Source organism: Dryobates pubescens, chromosome 6 (genome assembly GCF_014839835.1).
Source record: "Dryobates pubescens isolate bDryPub1 chromosome 6, bDryPub1.pri, whole genome shotgun sequence".
In the NCBI taxonomy this organism is placed as follows: Eukaryota; Metazoa; Chordata; class Aves; order Piciformes; family Picidae; genus Dryobates; species Dryobates pubescens.
Genome location: NC_071617.1, coordinates 24689718 through 24707096, shown reverse-complemented (window position 1 = coordinate 24707096; position 17379 = coordinate 24689718). Strand labels below are relative to the sequence as shown.

General features: G+C 42.6%; 1 protein-coding gene across 1 annotated transcript in view; it reads left to right on the top strand.

Annotated features, from left to right (window-relative positions):
* Positions 1-8973: 8973 nt before the first annotated feature.
* The window catches only part of AGPAT4 (1-acylglycerol-3-phosphate O-acyltransferase 4), a 64357-nt gene continuing 55951 nt past the window's right edge, over positions 8974-17379 (top strand). The window contains exon 1 of the mRNA XM_054162764.1: positions 8974-9207. The gene's annotated coding sequence lies outside the window, so the exon portion shown is untranslated. The remainder of the gene's footprint in view (positions 9208-17379) is intronic.

Below are 17379 nucleotides of genomic sequence, written 5' to 3'. Positions count from 1 at the left end.
AAGGGCTCACAAGGCTCTGTGTGTATACAACTAGCTGCTTTGTTTGTTTGTTTGTTTGTTTTGTTAACATTGACAGCTTGAGCTGAGGGGCACCTGTAATAAATGACACTAGGATGGCACTGAAGATTCTCTACAAAGCAAGAGATGTCTCTTAACAGCAATCTAGGTCCTTCATCCTGATCAGTTTTTAATACATCACACACACACAAAAATCTGGCATGTACTGTACTCAGCTTAGGTATTTGTTATTTCCTACTGCATTTTCTATAAACCAGCATCAACATTGTTGATGGTTTTATACCTTCTTAGTCAAAGCAATTCTGACGCTGGGCTAAAAGTTGATCTCTCTTGGCCACTGGAATAGGCTGCCCAAGGAGGTGGTGGAGTCGCTGTCACTGGAGGTGTTTAGGAAGAGACTGGATGGGATGTTTGGTGCCATGGTTTAGTTGATTAGATAGTATTGGATGATAGGTTGGACTCGATCTCAAAGGTCTCTTCCCACCTGGTCTATTCTATTCTATTCTATTCTGTTCTATTCTATTCTGTTCTACTCTCTCTGGAAACAACCCAATGTATTGTATATAACAGTTTTCATGAGGGGCTATCTAAATTTGTTGGTTGTGACACTCATCTGACTCAAGATCCTGGGTGTTTAAGACCCACTTGTGAAGCAGGCAGCCCTCTGATGAAGTCTTGCATAGCAGCTGTTCTAAGGTACCACCTTAATACCTGTACCAGATTTACATGACCATTTCCAGGAAGTTTGCACCTCCAGGGCCAAGTGGGAGAACTGCCCAATTTGTGGCTGAAACTTTTGGGCATTTAGCCATAAGGTCACTCAGCACAATTTCCTATTGTATTTGGCACAAGCTTGAGGTATGCATTAAATTGGTGACAAGGGACCCAGCAGTCTCAGGCAATGGACTGGTTTCAGGACAGCCTGCCAATGGTTTGTAAGAGGTTGCTAATTAGTATCAATTGCAGTGATTTCTCCAAAGGAAGTGCATTGCAATTGCAAACTCATAATTGCAATTTCACATAGATGATACAGGACTCATCTGAATAAACAGCCTTTGATTCACCACCATCCTATGCTGGATTCAGACTGCTGACTAAATCCATACTCTTGTTGTCACACCCCTAGCTCTCTCCTTAGGTCCCAAGCTTTTCACAGAATCAAAGAACAGAGGGGAGGAAGATACAAAGGGGCAGCTTGTGCCATGAAGCAAAGAGAGAAGAGCTGATTTCGAGTGTACAAAGAGAATCGGGGCCATTATACAGAAAGAGTGTTTGGGGTTGCTGTGATTTATACTGGAGGCTGTGCTTAGGGCTGAGGCAGACAAGAATAGAGCAGATGGGGGTAGCTGAAGCCAAAAGCAAGCTCTTACAGAAATGGCCTGATCTTTTGTGTCTGACAGTGGTTACAGAGAGCCTCTGCCATGGCACTGTGGCAGGCCCTAGTTTGAAAATGTAAAAGGTGTGGCAACATCACTTGGTATACACCACCTAAAAGACATCCCTGGACTGCATGACTTTCTTAGATCTCTGGCAAATCGTTTTAAGCTTTGCCCCATGCACAGGCTGCAGAACAGCAGGGCATGGTACAGAATTGGACACACATAAAACACTACAGTTAAGAAATCAAAGGTAGTTTATTTCTAAATGCCAGCAAGGCACCCAGAAAATCTTTCACAATGAGGCAATTTCACTTCACAAAGTATAATACCACTCTTTCAGCAATGTTTTCTTTCCATTATGGCCTTTCTTAAGACCATTGTGGTGTTTGAAATAGCCTAAGCACTGAGGCCTGGGCTTCTGAGAACTGTTCTGTCACTTTTCTCACAAGTGTCCAATCCAGTTTTTGTTTTCTGGATCCTTTCCTGTTTGAGTGACTGCTATGAGGGACTATTGGATATCTTCACAGGTTTTCCAGCTATTTTACATAACAACATGCCTCGTTTAAGGTTTTCATGCTCACTTCAGAGTTTTATATTCAGGAACTATTTTCCTTTCCTTTGGAACTCAGTATTTTTCTTAATACATCATCCTTAAACAATGGCCACTTCTGGAGCTGTGTCCTCTTTAACTAAAATGAGTGAAATGCTGATGGCAACATATCAGGCCAACTCATAGAAAACAAGGAACTAAGAGGCCAAGATAGGAGACCTGTTGTGACATTGTAAATATGCAGGGTCTCAAGACCACAGCTTCAGAAGGGGAGAAAGATTAACTAGAAGATACCACAGGAAAAGTAATGTACTATACACTTTTCAAACAGGACACAGATTTGCTCTATTTAGTGAGATAAAGCAGTCTATTGTACAGTGTACTGTATTTTTTTCAGTGGTATCACAGATATTTGGCAGTCCAAGGCAAACAAGGAAATAAATATCCTCTCTCTTTCATCCCTTTTGTCTAAGTTCTGAGCTTCCAATGCTGCTCATCTCTGTATCACCTGTTATCATGACTTATGCAATGTTACTGCAGTTTCGTATCAAAGCTGTCCCCTTTTTTTTCATTCCTTAGTGCACGTAATAGACATTTACAAGCACCGTAAGTGCTTTTACCTGGTTAGCTTTTAGCTAACGTCTTTTTATTTTAAAATCATAAATTATTTAAAAGTCATCAACTACTGGCTCATGTTAAGAAAGCAAGCAACAGTTATCTCCCTTTTTGAGAGGTCAAATTTTCTTACACTGGTATCTTAGTCTATAAGGTCTCCCACTAAATTTAACCCTTGCGGCCTCAAGAATTATTCCTCTCAGAATGTCTCTGAAGTGTGGGTTCTTAACAAACAATTGCTGTACTCTACTTCAGTACAAAGAATAAAACTTGACACAAATATGTTCTTCAAATACATCAGACTGCATTGAAATTTAAAATATATATATCCATGACCCATATAGAGACTGCTGCATAGTGGCTATTTCCTGCCACCTAACCCAAGTTTAACCCCCAGTTTTCTTGCAAAATAGCTCCCTGATGTTGCCTTCAGATAAAGTGAGTCTTTACAACAGTAGCACATAAGAGAACTTTGGATAGAGACTGCAGCAGCTGACTGAGAGTTGTGTCCCATCTTGAATTTCCAGTATGGACAGCACAGCTTAGCATTGGCAAGAGGAGCTACAGCAGGCCATGTACTCTTCACAGAGCAATGTATAAGGATGAATAATTTTCCTGCAGCTTCTTAAAAGGTTTTCTAAAATGACCTTTCCAATTCTGTGAAATTGAAGGAACAGATAATCAAATGCTGACTTCATTGTAAATTTGGCAAGGGAACTACAGTTTCTCCCTGGCAGAATGAAGATGAATGCTTTAAGCATGGCTTAAAGCTGCTCTCTTTCATGGACAGGGTAAGCACTCACAGAATGAGGACACTGCTACAGCATTCATTATGAGCTAGATCAAGCAGCACACACAATGCAGGGATTGCCATTTTCTTCAAGTTTATAAAAGTTCACAATGACAGGCTCATATAGCTCATCTCTACGTGTAATTGCAACACAAGGCAGCCTTCTCCTTATCATACCATGGTGATAAAACTTACATATACAATGAAAAAGAATGGTTGTGTGGATTTGTTTCTGACTGTTAGCACGTGTGTAATATCTGCATATATATATGCAGATAAGGTACTGCCCTTGAAGACCTGGATTGCAGCCAGCATGCCTCTTCACCAGTAAACGTGATGTAAATAGTTATGCATAAGCGGCATTTGTTATTACAGGGTATGAGGTACTCCAGCTTTCAAGTCATTCACACCAAGATTTTGTTCTCCAGTTTCTTATCTCTGGTTCTAGAAGTGTTGCAGTCTCCCAAGTATCCTCTAAGAAGCTCTTAAGAAGTTAGTTCTAAATTATTCCCTCTAAGATCTTAGAGGAATTTCACCCCTATACACATACTCATGACAGGATCAGATGTTGACATCTCTGCATTTCCAAGGTGCCATTGAAGTCCTTGCTGTTTGTCACTTTCTGAACAGTGTTTGATCAGAGCTGCAAGATTTCTTCCTACCACAGGGGTGTGTGTGTGTAAAGTTTCTGCTCCGTCATCTGCACATACCCCTATCTCTAAAACCAGTCCCCTGAGCCACCCACCAACGTGGTCCATGCAAAAGCCTTCATTTTAACCAAGCTTTAAGAAAACAAGGAAAATGAACCTGTGGCATTTTGTATTAGATACCTATGTAGTGAGAAACAAAAGCCCCTCCTCTGTGATTAGTAGCCATGGACTTGCAGCAGAAAAAGAAACATGTTGAAAGAAGAAAGGTGTTAAAAAACCCCATATTTTTTCTGCATCTCAGACAATATTCTTTCTGTATGTACTAGACTTTCTAAAGGGTGAGACTGGATAGTCTGGAGCTTTAATTCCTGTAACACACCTCACACAGCTGTTTAGCTAATGTGTATGCAATTAAAGAATGAGTCTATTTTAAAATTAACTGTGGCCCCTGTTAAGGAATTTATTGACTAATTAAGAAACGGCAAATATGGATATTAATAAAACATTAATAACTTTTTATTAATATGAAATTTTTCCAAAAACATATTAATAGGTTTGCTGTACAGTTAAAATACATATTTACTATGGGAATGCACAATATTTAGGCAAATATAATAATTTTAACAACTTTATGCAAATCGTGAGGAAATAACAGAATGAGAAAATCCCTGGGAGTGAAATGGTGCTTGACTACGGCAGGGGAGACTCAACAAGAACCGTTAAGCCAAAGAGGCAATTACTCACAGCTGATTCCACCCAAGTGGGGAATGCTGCTGCTGTGTATTAGCTGTTGAGGTTTTTGGGGTGCTCTCATGCGCCAGGCATGGCTGGTTGCCACCAGAAAATGCCATGCAGGCTCGGGGCTGGACAGGCTTCAGCAGGACAGCGGATGGACACTTGCTTTGTCCTAGGTAAACTGAGGCATGGCAAAATCTACTTGCAAGGGAAAGCAAGGCTTGGCTCTGGCTCCTAAGCTCATGGCTTCTCTAGCTTGCAGTGGGTAGGCTCCTGGCTTTTATCCCAGGCTCTGGACTGGACAACTCGAGGCGAGGCAACTCAAGGCAGCTTCAAACAAGGCATGTCCAAGGCAAAGCAGGTTCAGGCAAGGCAACTAGAAATCAGCCTGTATATATATCTTGCCCAGGATTCAATTGGGCCAATAGGGCAACTGATGTGCCAGCACATAGTTACCCAATGAAAAGGGATTGTGTGAGGCTGTGGCCATAAAAGGCAGAAACATAGGCCTTGTCAGGGAGCAGTGGCCAGTACACATGCTCTTAACCTAGAAGTAGACTTGTTTACCCAAACATATTGGGGCCTCTCTTTTGTTCCACTTCCCGCATTACCCTGATTTCTGCAGGAAGGAGGGGAGAAGAGGGGGACCATGTCTAGACACATCAGGGTTTGTCTGGGTTTGTGCTGGGGTTCGTTTGGCCCTATCATGACAGCTCCAGTGTTTAGTTCTAACAAGATGTTTCCATTTGTGGCTTCTGTGCAGCAAAATGGGTTTTTCTATATGAAAATAATGGATCCACTGTATAGCTGAAGTAGGAGAAGCTGGCAGGGACCACAGTTAGGGTTAGTCCACACTAGAAAAATTTGCCATAACAGCTGGTTACATGGGCTACAGATGTTTGATTTTTCACACCCCCACCCCATTCCCATGGGAATATTTAACCTGATTCATCTGCAGCTGTATTAGGACCTCTATAATTACAACAGTCCATAGTATCAATCCATACCTTTCATTTTCGGTTACCATATTTAAATAAACTGTTAGTGTATATTAACCTATCTACACATATTTTCATTTGGTTTCCTAAAGGAAAAAAGTAGTGCAGTCATGCTATACATACTGATCCTTATAACAATTCAAGAATTTGTTAGCTGATTTCAATCAAGTCCTAAAACCAGCAGAGGTATCAGTCACAGTTACTTCTCCACAGATTTCATAATGACAGATAAGCCATGTACAGGAAGGACTTCCTGTTATTGCCTGCACAGAGGGGCAGCCTGCAGTTCAGCCTTTATTTATACTCAACCTACACAAAAGAGGAACATTATGAGCACTTTTAAATGCAGGAAATGTGTGTTTTATAATCCACATATTATTAGATGTTAGAGAATCTAACCATAGGACACGCAGCAAGAGCAAACTGGCCTTCTCAATTCCAGCTGCTCACAGCAGTGTATCACAGCATATCACTCTATCAGTCTAGCAGCATCAGTACTATGGGTGCTTTCTCTTTCTCTAGGCTGGCGTAGCTAGAACCACAGAACATTCCAAAACAGAGAAACTTTTGCATACAAATTAAATTTGTGACATCAGATTCATAAGCCCACCTTACGCAAGGCGATGACTCCTCCCAGCTATCCAAAGGCCATTTCACACTGTGTGAAATAGGTGATTGTTAATGAGTTTCCTTGTAAGAAAAAAAACCAACCACACCAAACAAGCAAAACCACAATAACAAAAAAACACACCAAAAAAAAACCCAGAACACAAGCCCAGACTCCTGCTGTACAAACACTCCAGTCCACAAGGAACTGAATATCTGTCATGGCTGAAGTGAAATTAACTGCTTGATGGTTCTAACTGCTGGACCACAAGCCGATGCACTTGTATAAGTTCCAGACTCAACTCTTGAGTCTTGCCCAATGCAATGTATTTGCATGCTCACAAGCAACAGGGAAAGAACTTGACTGAGGTTGCAAACTTAAGCACTCAGAACAAAGAAATGTCAAAACTGAGACCTGAAGAAACTTAATTTAGTTGCTCTTGGCCACAGGGCTGTGGTGTTTGGGTTTGTTGTGTTTTGTTTTAATTAGCTGTGCAAATCTTAATATACTCTTTTCAGTGTTCTAGAGGGTAGAGCTTAAAAGAATCTGAATCCTTTTTATCCTCCTTCATAGCACCTAAAAAATACTGTGAGGACCTTTCCAACCTTGCTCTTAACACACAAGGGCTTTCTAGTCTCAGTTTTTACCAAGGTATCTAACAGTTTCACAGCATTAATACAATTGCCTTTGAACTCTCAATTTAAATAAGAGGCTTTTATTATTGACATTCTCCTGGTTAGATTTTAGAGAAATAGATGTACTGCATCAAAAAATAGGATTTATGTCTCAACTGGGGAATTGTCTCAGGTGTAAAGCATCCATAAATCCTATTACATTCAGCTGCAGCCTAATGCAAATGAATGCAAAAAGGCAGATGGCTTCCCAGAAAACGGGGAACATACAAATAACTGGTTGCACAAAGTTTGATCTCAAGGCCAGATAAGTTAAAGATGTTCAGGCACTACCACACTCAGCATCAGGGGCTTGATTTCTAGACCATTTGCACTCAGGATAAGACCTAGATTCCAAGGCATCTCTTTGAGTAATATCCAAAAAATCTGTACATGTAGTACACAAAGCTGCTTAGTTAGGGGATGCTTAGCACATAGGTGTGTTACAAACCCAGCCACTCTTCAGAATTAAGTACCTTATTCAGGAATTTTAAGTCTCCTCCCTCTGCTTGGATGTGTGCCTTTTTCAAATGCACCCACAAGGTCATTCTTTTAAAGCATGACTGGAGAAATAACCCTTTATCAATCTCTCTCCATGTTCAGCACTTAGAATCACCAGCCTGAAGATGTCAGTGAGCTGGATTCAACTCCTTCATGACCAGATGGCAGGAAGGCTGCCAAATCTTGGCCTCCTGAACAGGACTGTCAGAGTCTTGATGACACTGCTAGGTCTTAGTGGCTCCAATCAGCCTCACCTGGGACACCCACCCACACATTCTGTCCATGAGCCAGGGCTCCATTTAAACCCAGGTCTGGGCCTTCAGTCTCTGCCTAAGCTATCTGGTGGACAGATATGCCTTCAGTTTTGGTCTCCTGGCTGGATCTGTATTGTAGCCATTTCCTCCTGTTGCACTTCCTCCTGCTACTCCTGACTGGAACTGTTATACAAACTCTGCATTTGATTTCCTTGTTTTATCTTGTCTAGGAGTGTCAATGGACCATGCTCTAGCTGGTGAGAAAACTACCTGCGCTGTAGTCACCCTCAGGCTCCAGGCTTGTCTTGAGCACCAGACTGCTGCCTGAGATGCTTCTTACTCCTAACTTAACATCCTTCAGTGACTAGTAATTCTTGCTTATATCCTCCTTCTGCCCCATGTTTAATGCATAGTACAACTTCTATAGTTCAGTGTTTTCTTCTTTTCAGAAATAGAAGTTGCATACCAGGTAAAACAGTGATGCTACGTGGCTGTTATGGACTAGAATTGTAACAGGGCTCTATTCTAGCCAGTTCATCCTAGCCTCCCCATCAGACCCCAGCCTTAAAAGCCCTCTAGTCCTGGTGCAACTGCACACCCTGCAGACCTGGCAGTGCTGTTCCAGTGATATCATGACAGCCATTACCATCATACAGCACTTTTGGTGTTTATTTAATGGACTCAGTTCTTACTACTGTCTATACAGGGATGATGCTTTTCAGTCCCCAGTCAGAGCCTGACAGCAAACGTTTGCGTTTTCAGAGAGTGCATATTGTGTCAGGGTATTCGGTGCTCGGATGAGTGTCGTCTACATTTATGTTTCTCCACAGCACCCAGGCCATGGAGTTGGTATTCAGTTCCCTAATTTCTACTTGAACGGGCAGACACTCAAGGGTGCCCTTCACCTCACGGCAGTCTGCAGCCCGCCCTCCAGGAGCGCCTCCGTGTGGGCACTGCCCAACCTGTTCCTTCTGTCCTTACTCCTCGTTTGTCCCCACGAGGGTCGACGGCTAGTCAGCTCAGGCACCAGTGGAGCGGGGCTGCCCTGCGTCCCATTTTGCGGCTTCCTCCAACTCCGACTCCCTCCTCAGAGCGGTCCACACGCTCTGCTTAGAAGAGATGTGGCCCCTGGCCGGCGCGCTCCGCTCCAGCTTCCGTCGGGCAGCGCCCTGAGGTACAGGCAAAGCCGGTACGGGGAGGGGTCGGTCCTTCTCGCCGCCACGGGAGGAAGTGACATGGCGGCATCAGGGAGGGCAGGCGAGGGGCACCCCGTTCTTCCCGGAGCCGCCCGGCGGGTGGAGCCTGGCGGCCCCGCCCGAGCCCGCCGCCTCCCGGCGCGTGCAAACTAGTGGCAGTTGGTGCTGCTCGGCTGCCGCCCCGCCGCACGCCCGCTCCCGGCGCCTCAGCGCGGCGCGCATGCCAAGGCCCGGCGGCGCCAGGTACGTGCTTCTTCCCTGGCGGCCAGCGAGCTCCTCAGGTGTGGGGCCATCCTTCTCCAGCCGGCGTGGCTCTCCATTTGGAAAAAAAAAAGCTAACCCAAATCCAGACTCAGCCCTCTCCCCAAAACAACAGCCCCCTCGGCATGCTGTACCAGTTATGAGAGGGGGGGTCGGCTGCCGCTGGCGGGGTGTGTAGGCGCGGCGGGAGGCGGGCTGGGGAGAAAAGTGTCTCCCCCGCCGGCGTCTGGTCCCCTAGCGCTGGTTCTCCCGTGGCCGCCGAGAATTTTCCTGCCGCTCGCGGGCCCCCTTTGTGTGGCGAGCGCGGCCCGCGCCGGGGTTTCCGTGGAAACGGTGGAGCTGGGGCGGCCTGCCCCGCTGGGTTCCCCGCCGCCGAAGGGCGCGGAGCGCTGCCGAGCCGACCGGTCGCAGCGGTCCCTTCCACCTTGTTCTCGGTCTTCAGCTCTCGCAACGGTGGGTCTGGTGGTGTTAGGGGGTGGGTAGGGCGGTTGCCGCGGAAACGGGAGCGTACGGTCGCCTGTTTGCTGCCTCCGCCCCTAAGGTAGCTTCTCCGTAGCGAGAGGGCGCAGCGTGTCCCCATCGCCAGAGATTTCCGCGGGGATGTACGAGGTCAGTTACAAATCGTGGTAGCTGTTTTTCCTGTGGTACCTAGAAGTCCGTGAGTGGTGCTTGGGCGGAGGAAAGGGGGGACTGCCTCTCTGGTGATGAGTTCACGTGTTTAAGGAGCTCTGCCTTCCGTCCGTGCCTCTTAAAGATTTTTAAGCCGAATTAAACCATGATCACAAACTGACTTCAGGTCTGTCAACTGATACCATGAGGTGCAGGGAAAACTCCCGATCTTTTGTAGCATTTAACAAGTGAGTGCTCATATGTCTCAAAAGACAACCAAGAGTTGCATCAGTTTGAACAATGTAACACAGAGACTTAGTCTTTGTTATGCATTTCTAAGAGTTATGTTTCAAGATCATGTGCAAACATCTAGATGATGTACCTCATGCAGATCCTTATGTGGAAGAGCATGACCTTGCTGCTACATGAAAACTGAAAATACTTTACAAGGCGTGGAAGGATGCAAGAAACTAGGAGGAAAAAATAATCCCCCAAGTGGTTCTTTAAAGACAGTGATGTGTCCATCTCAGGAAGGTGTATCAAGTGATTGTAGCCTCAGTTTCTACTGATGATCACTTCACATTAAGAATGAGTTGCAAAGAATTAAAAGCTGGTGAACTAGAGAAACTACTGTGGAATAAGTGAAGCTGAAATTTGCAGACTTCTTTCTTCTCTAACTTGCTGTGTGAATGAAAAGATTACTGAAAACATACAGAAGTCTGATTATACTATGTCAGCACTACCTCTGTGTAAAAACTGCATGAACCTTTAGAATAGCTGGTGTACTGTAAATGTTTGCTGTCATTTACTTTCTCTAGCTGTTTGTATCTGATCTAATGCTGTGGGTTTTTTTCCAAATGCTATGAATTAAATGAGTCAAATTAGGAATTTGTTTAAATATTATGCATAGCTTTGCTCCTCCTATTAATGTTTTGCATAATAATGCCTGAATACGGTGTATCTGAAAATTGAACTAATGGTGTTCTGTGGAAGACAGCAGGCCAGGATGCATGTGGAATAATTTAGCACAAGGCCTGCAGTAAAGAGAGAAAATATTGTAAGCTGCTGATGGATAAATGCTGCTCTTAAGCAAAGTTTGGTTGTGTTGCTGGCAAGAACTTAAATAACAGATTTTAGTAAGTGCTTCACAAGAAGCTATAAGAGCCATAATTTAGGAGTGGAGAAACTACACAAGAGAGGTCAGCACTTGCCCAGTCACAGAACAGAGAATGCTGTGACCAGAGCATGATACTTAACTTTTGCTTTAAACACAGTAGGTGTCATTTTGGTGGGGAGGGTTTTTTTCCAGTAAGTCTTGTTCTGTCCAGCCAAAATCCAGAAGCGCTGCAGCAGTGCTTGTTTCCTCTCTTGAGCAAGCTGTGCTTTCCTGGAGTGACAGTTGTACATCACTTACAGTTTAAGGTACTTACTGTAACAGAGAAGGCTTCTCTTGTAGGTGATGGATGAGAATCCTATGACTCTTCTCTGCCCTGCTGAAAAGAGGAGGTTTATTGTTTTCTGTTGCATACCCTGATTTTATTGCTGGAAGGTGAAGACTGGAAATGACATCCTTTGAACTCTCTTCAGCTCAGGAAGACACTGTGACTGCTGTGCTGAGGTTAGCAAGAGATTTTACTTGTGTCCCAAATATACACTTCTGGCCCTTAGAACTTGTATTAATAATCTGTTCTTACATTTTTAAAAGTCACATCTCCACAGCATAATGTAGAATACTTCCCTAACTAATTGTATCACTACTGCTGCTGTTGGTACTTCCCAATAAGGGAGCAGATGAACAAGAGGGTAACACCACATTGTATTGCACCGTGCTTATGCTTTAGTCAGCAAAAGCTTTATGCAGCCCTGGACCTCCCTCATTAGGGAAAATGTTATATGAGTCAAGGCAACTGTCTCCTTAGGTGTGTTTGATTTAGCTGTACTGAATGTGGTGGGCTTTCTTGGAAGGAAACAAGAAGTGTGACCGAGTGCAGTACCCTTTGTGCTTTGTTGTGTTTTGGCACTGGTACATGATAGCCAAATACATGTTTTTTCCTTAGTGCTTTGTCTGCTCGGTAACTTTTCCCAGTGATTCAGTTTCAGGCTTTTGGGAAAGCTTGCTCACCCGTCTGTTGTTTGGTGGTCTTAAGCTCATTCACATTTGATTGTCAGGTTAGTACCCTTATCGTCTCTGACTAATGCTCACGTGCTGCTCAGCAACTGCTGACTCACTCAATTTTTGTGCTTTTTCCCTGATTTCTCCTGCCTTGGACTACAGATGTGATAGGGTCAAGGCAAAGTCAGGGAAAGAGGAAATGGAAATGAGTAACTGTGTGTTGTGGCAAGGATGAAGATACCGTAAACACCTTTCTTTGATACTGTGAAAAAAAGTTGATAGCTGTAGTGAATTTCCTGACATATGTTAGGAACTGGGCAGAGCAGTCTTAACAACTAGTGAGTCCACAGCTGGGACGTGCTGGGTTATGGCTGGTCTTCGTTTTGAACTTAAAGCCTTTTTATTTCTATGCCTCTGTTTTCACCTTCAGCCTTTCTGTCTATCTTGTTATATTCTGCCACAATGAGCATAACACTGAAGTAATTTTCTGCTGCTTGTAGAAGAGCTGGCCTCACTTGAGGTTTCTGCTGTAGCATAAATAATAGGAATTCGAAAAGACAAATAACCAGTTCTAGACTGGACAGAAGTCAGAGATAAAGGTCATTGAGGGAGGATTTATGTGCTAGGTTAGGAGCTTCACTGATTTTACATGCATATGCAACTGCTTATTAATGTCTGAAAAATTCCTGGCAGGTAACAGATTTCTTTTTAGTCTGGCCAACAAACCTAAATGTCAATCACTTTTTTTTTCCCCATCAGGATCCATGTGAATGAAAATTTTTGCCTGTGTAGATTCACTTAGCAGATTCTGTGATTTTTTTTTTTTTTTTTTTTTTTTTACCTATTAGAAAAAGGTGGAAGACCTGACTGAAAACCTGCTGTTAAAGAAAGGGAGAAAACATGTTTTGGGGAATTCTATGTGTAGAAATGGCACATGATTTTTAATCCATTACAAGTGACAGCTCCTGTGTGAAAGTTCAAACTGCCTTCTGCTTCTCCCTGTCTCTGTTATCCCTATCTTCACAGGTCAGTTTGCCTCTTCTCACCATATTTTTCAGTACTTTGGAAAATACCATTAGTACAGATGCTGCTGTGCACTTTTGGAAGGTCTGGAAGCATTCTGTCTGCAGCAGCCTACATGTACACTTAAATAATTTATGAGGTTTTTCTTCTTCAGGTCACAGGTGGTTTGTCAGGGGTTAACAAGGCTTTATTTTATGGTTCCAAGGATATGTTTAGACAGTGCTGAAACTTGCACAAACATATATTTCTCCTTTTGATTTGGTATTATTGAAAATTACCACAAAACAATGAAATAACATCAGTGTAGCTGAATGTGTAGATGATAGGCAGGAGCAATACCACTATCTGCCCACAACCAAGAAATGTAAAACAAGTATCTAAATTATGTGCAGAGATGTTGCAGAAAATGCAGGTGGATGTTGGTGTACCTGATGTACATCAGAGCTGAGGTGTGTGAAATTAAAAAAAATGTTACTGGATTCTTACCAGCGTGCTTAGGAACCATAACACCTGCACACTTGCCATCCAGTAAAGTAAGTGCAGTTGGATCAAGCATTTTGTCTGAATGACTTTGCTGGAGGTTTGAGGTGGTTTTGTCTAGCCATGCTTTTAGGTGCTGAGAATACCAGTTCAGTGATTGGTTATGTCATATTTGTCTGGTTTTCAGGGAAGGACTACTGAAGCTTGTTGAGAGATTTCTTTTGGCTTCAACAGGATTTGAATAACATCCAAAATGAAACCTCCCTTTTTTGTTGGACTTGATAAATCCAGTGCCTCTGATAAAGGCTTTCATTCTTTGAAGTTCTCAAATTAAATTAGGCTGCTGGGGGCTGATGATCAGGGAGAATGAGGAGGCTGAAAGTATTCTGAGTTCATGATGTAGCAGAGTTCTTGTGTCTTAGAGGCAGGCATGGGCATAAAGAGATGTGGCATGGGACCACTGAAATGTAAGTAAAGCAGTCACTACATTTATTTGGATTTTCACCTTGCATCTGAATGTCTGATTGTTCTGTGTGTGAGTGCAGTTGAGCATTTCACTGAAGCCTGCATATTATTTTTTGGAACCATGCCAACCACATGTCAGCTGTAAGGTATGTTTTTCTAAGTACTGGGTGTTACCTCTTTAAGGTATGTTTTTCTAAGTATTGGGTGTTACCCCTTTAAGGCAGCAGTTGGCTTTGTTTAAGTAACAAATATGGAAGCTTCCTTGCCACATTCATTCTTTGGTTAATTACTGAACAAATAAATATTGCTATCCTTTATTACTATCTTGTGTATACTTGTCTTGATGTGGCCACATCTTGGGTATGCATTGTCATTTGCAATTCTAACTTTCCCCCCCCAAAGGAGAAATTCAGCCACTTCATACTCTTCAGTGTCATATGACAGAATACAGACAAATTAAATTAACGCTTGGAGGTTAAAAAGAAAAACTTGCAAATCTTTTTCCATTTAATGTTTCCGTGGTATTCAAGGAGCATACTAGTGAATGTTATTTCACATTAATTAAGAACATGCAAGTAGCCTAGGTGAAGGAGGCAATTTGCTCTCATAGAAGATGAAAACAACTAACTTGGAGTCATAATCAGGTTGATGGAATTTTTCATTTCCAGCTCTGTTAGCAACATCTTTTGATTTGTACTAGAAGCTTTTGGATCCCATCACGTAAGTCAGCTCTGTTCCCTCATATCCCTGTAATTTAGAAGTATAGAGAATGCAGTCTGTCCCATGTACCTACTGTGAGTGTGACAGGGCTCAGATCTACCAAGTGGGAGAACGAGGTTTTCCTCAGCAGGCCATGCAGCTGCTCGAAGAGAAGCATTGTTAAAAACGCCTATACTGAGTTTTGGGGGACAGTTGAATATTTTTGCCAGCCCACAGTTTGGTGGTGGAGGCCCACTTGTAAAGCAGTGGTACTGCTGCCATGGTGTTTTCTCAGCTCAGTGATTAATGCTCTCTCTCTGCCAACTTCTAGATTTTTAATTTATTTTTTTTCTCTGCCACATACTCTAGCTTTCTTAAAACAAAGCTACTGTAGTTTTTCATGAGAGGGACTGGATAAATCCAGGAAAGAATTGACAAAAATCTACACTGTTTTCTAATCCTATCTATAAAGGATTTTATCTTGCATATAGAAATTGATTTGCTCATGCTAATGAGCTCACAGATTGTATGTGGAAGTTCTCTGTCTGGATGTAACTACTTAGGTGTGTTAGTGGTGTGGAAACCTTCCTGTTGCAAATGTGGAGTTAGGAGATGATACTTTTGTAGTCTTTGTAACTAGCCCATTATGGGTTAGAATAGCAGGATTAAATATTTAAAGCTTTGAACTAAACATGTGATCCATGCTTCCTTATTGCCTCAGGAGTAAAGCTGGTTTGGATATGGGAGAAGTATTTGGTCTGTTGAGAGTATAGGCAGTCCCTGTACCTTGTGCTGACCTTTCGTGGTGCTATGAATATAGTTTACAGTTCTTTAAAACAAGAGTAATTAGTGTTTAGCAGGTATAAAACATGAGTCTTCACAGGAAAGACCGCCTTTCTTAAGCAAAACCAACTCTGGTTCCTTTGTCTACCTGCCTCCCTCCTCTCTCAAATTTCTTTGGACTCTTCCAAAATAAATGTTTTGATAATAACCACTGGAGAACTCAATGTCTAGTCCTCTGTTGAAACTGTTCCTGAAATTCTGACCCAGTGCAGAGATGATCAACCTCTGCTGTGTGCATTCAATGCTGGGTAAATACCACAATGCAGGTGGCAACGTCCTGCTGTACTGTCCCTGCTGCCTCTGATTTTTTAATGTGTTAATTTCCTGTGCATGGGGAAGATGACGTGGATCTAACCATTGAGAGATTTCTCACAGGCTGTATGTTGACCAATAGCTTAACTACACAGACTCTGACCTCTATATCTTAAATGTACAGTTGCCTCAAATGGTCCATGACTGTTCTGTACACAATTTCATGTAAAACACAAAAGCATCCATACTTAAGTACATGCCTACATTTATTTGTATTTCAGAAGGTTTTATTTGTTAGAGACATTTAGATCCTGTTATTTGATAAGCTACATATACTTCTGCAGCAAGCCAGATCATTCACTCAAGTTACTTTGTAGAAAAACAGTTTGAGGAGTTTGTTTTTTCCAGAGGAGGGTACCAGATGACTGTAATGTGTAGGTCTGATTATCTTTGGCTATCCACTTAATCTTGCTTATGAGATCAATATTAAATATTAAACTGTCTGCAAGAGTGATATAGTTGCTTGTCCTAGACTCTGCTATTGTTCACCTCAGTTGTTTTTGAGGAACTGTCCAGGTAGCTTATACTTGTGTGATGGCATATCTGCTTAGGTTATCAGTATATTCTCTTGTACATTTTTGTTTGGTGTTTAGTCCTGCTCCCTTGTATAGTCCCTAAATTTGACCAGTACTTGTTATGTTGCCCTTGTTGTCAGAACAAGGAACCTGTTAGATTAATGGACTCAAGAGAAAGTAAAAGAAAACATGGGGCCTATGTGGTCCCCAGAACTGAACTCTGAATTTTTGGTAGTCTCCTCCAGGTCTTAAATATCTTAATGCAACTCTCTCCTTTATTTTTTCTCATAGACAAAGTGTGTGTGTGTGTATGTGTGTATACACACACAGAAACATGGGTGGGAAACAGTTGAAGAGCAATATTTGGCATGCTAGAAAGAAGTAACTTGCATTCCACTACTATTTTTGTGAACTTGAGGTTCTGCACCTGAGTTAACTGCTGTACTTTCACCCTGACATATTTTGTTGATAATATATCTGGGAACTTGGAACAGAAGTACTTAACTTAAAGTGGTTTGCCCTGTTCAAATAAATGTCTCACTTAACATTAAGCCCTGCCATTGCTAAAAGCCGGTACCTCCGAGGGGTTCTGTATTGCTTTGTGTTTAAGACCTACTTCCTATGGCTTCCTTATTCAGCTCCTTCCTCCCTGAATATTTTGTGTTTCTGAAAGAGGGAGCAAGACTAAGCAGTAGCTGTCCAACTTTCCTGTTCCTTCTTAGACTATGCATGCCTCTCCCAGGCTGCTGTCATCCCCTTTGCTTCGCTCTATAAGCATTTTCCTTTCTACATGGTAAAGGGACAAGCGTTGAAGCTGTCAGGGCTGAGAACAGCTATGTTGTGCATGTTACCAGCAGAGAGTATGCATACACAGAGAAGTTGTGTCCTGAAAGCCATGAAGAGTTTGCATTACATTAGATCACAGCAGAAAGAAGATATGAAAGGGAAAGGGGAAAGCATTATGATATGGTAACCATCAAAAACCCTCCTGGGTTACTTTAATGTCTTTGGTTTATACTGTTATGCTGTCTCAGTGCTCAACAGAAAATAAATAAAAATTCAATTTTGACACAAGTCTGTAAGCTGGAAAGCCTA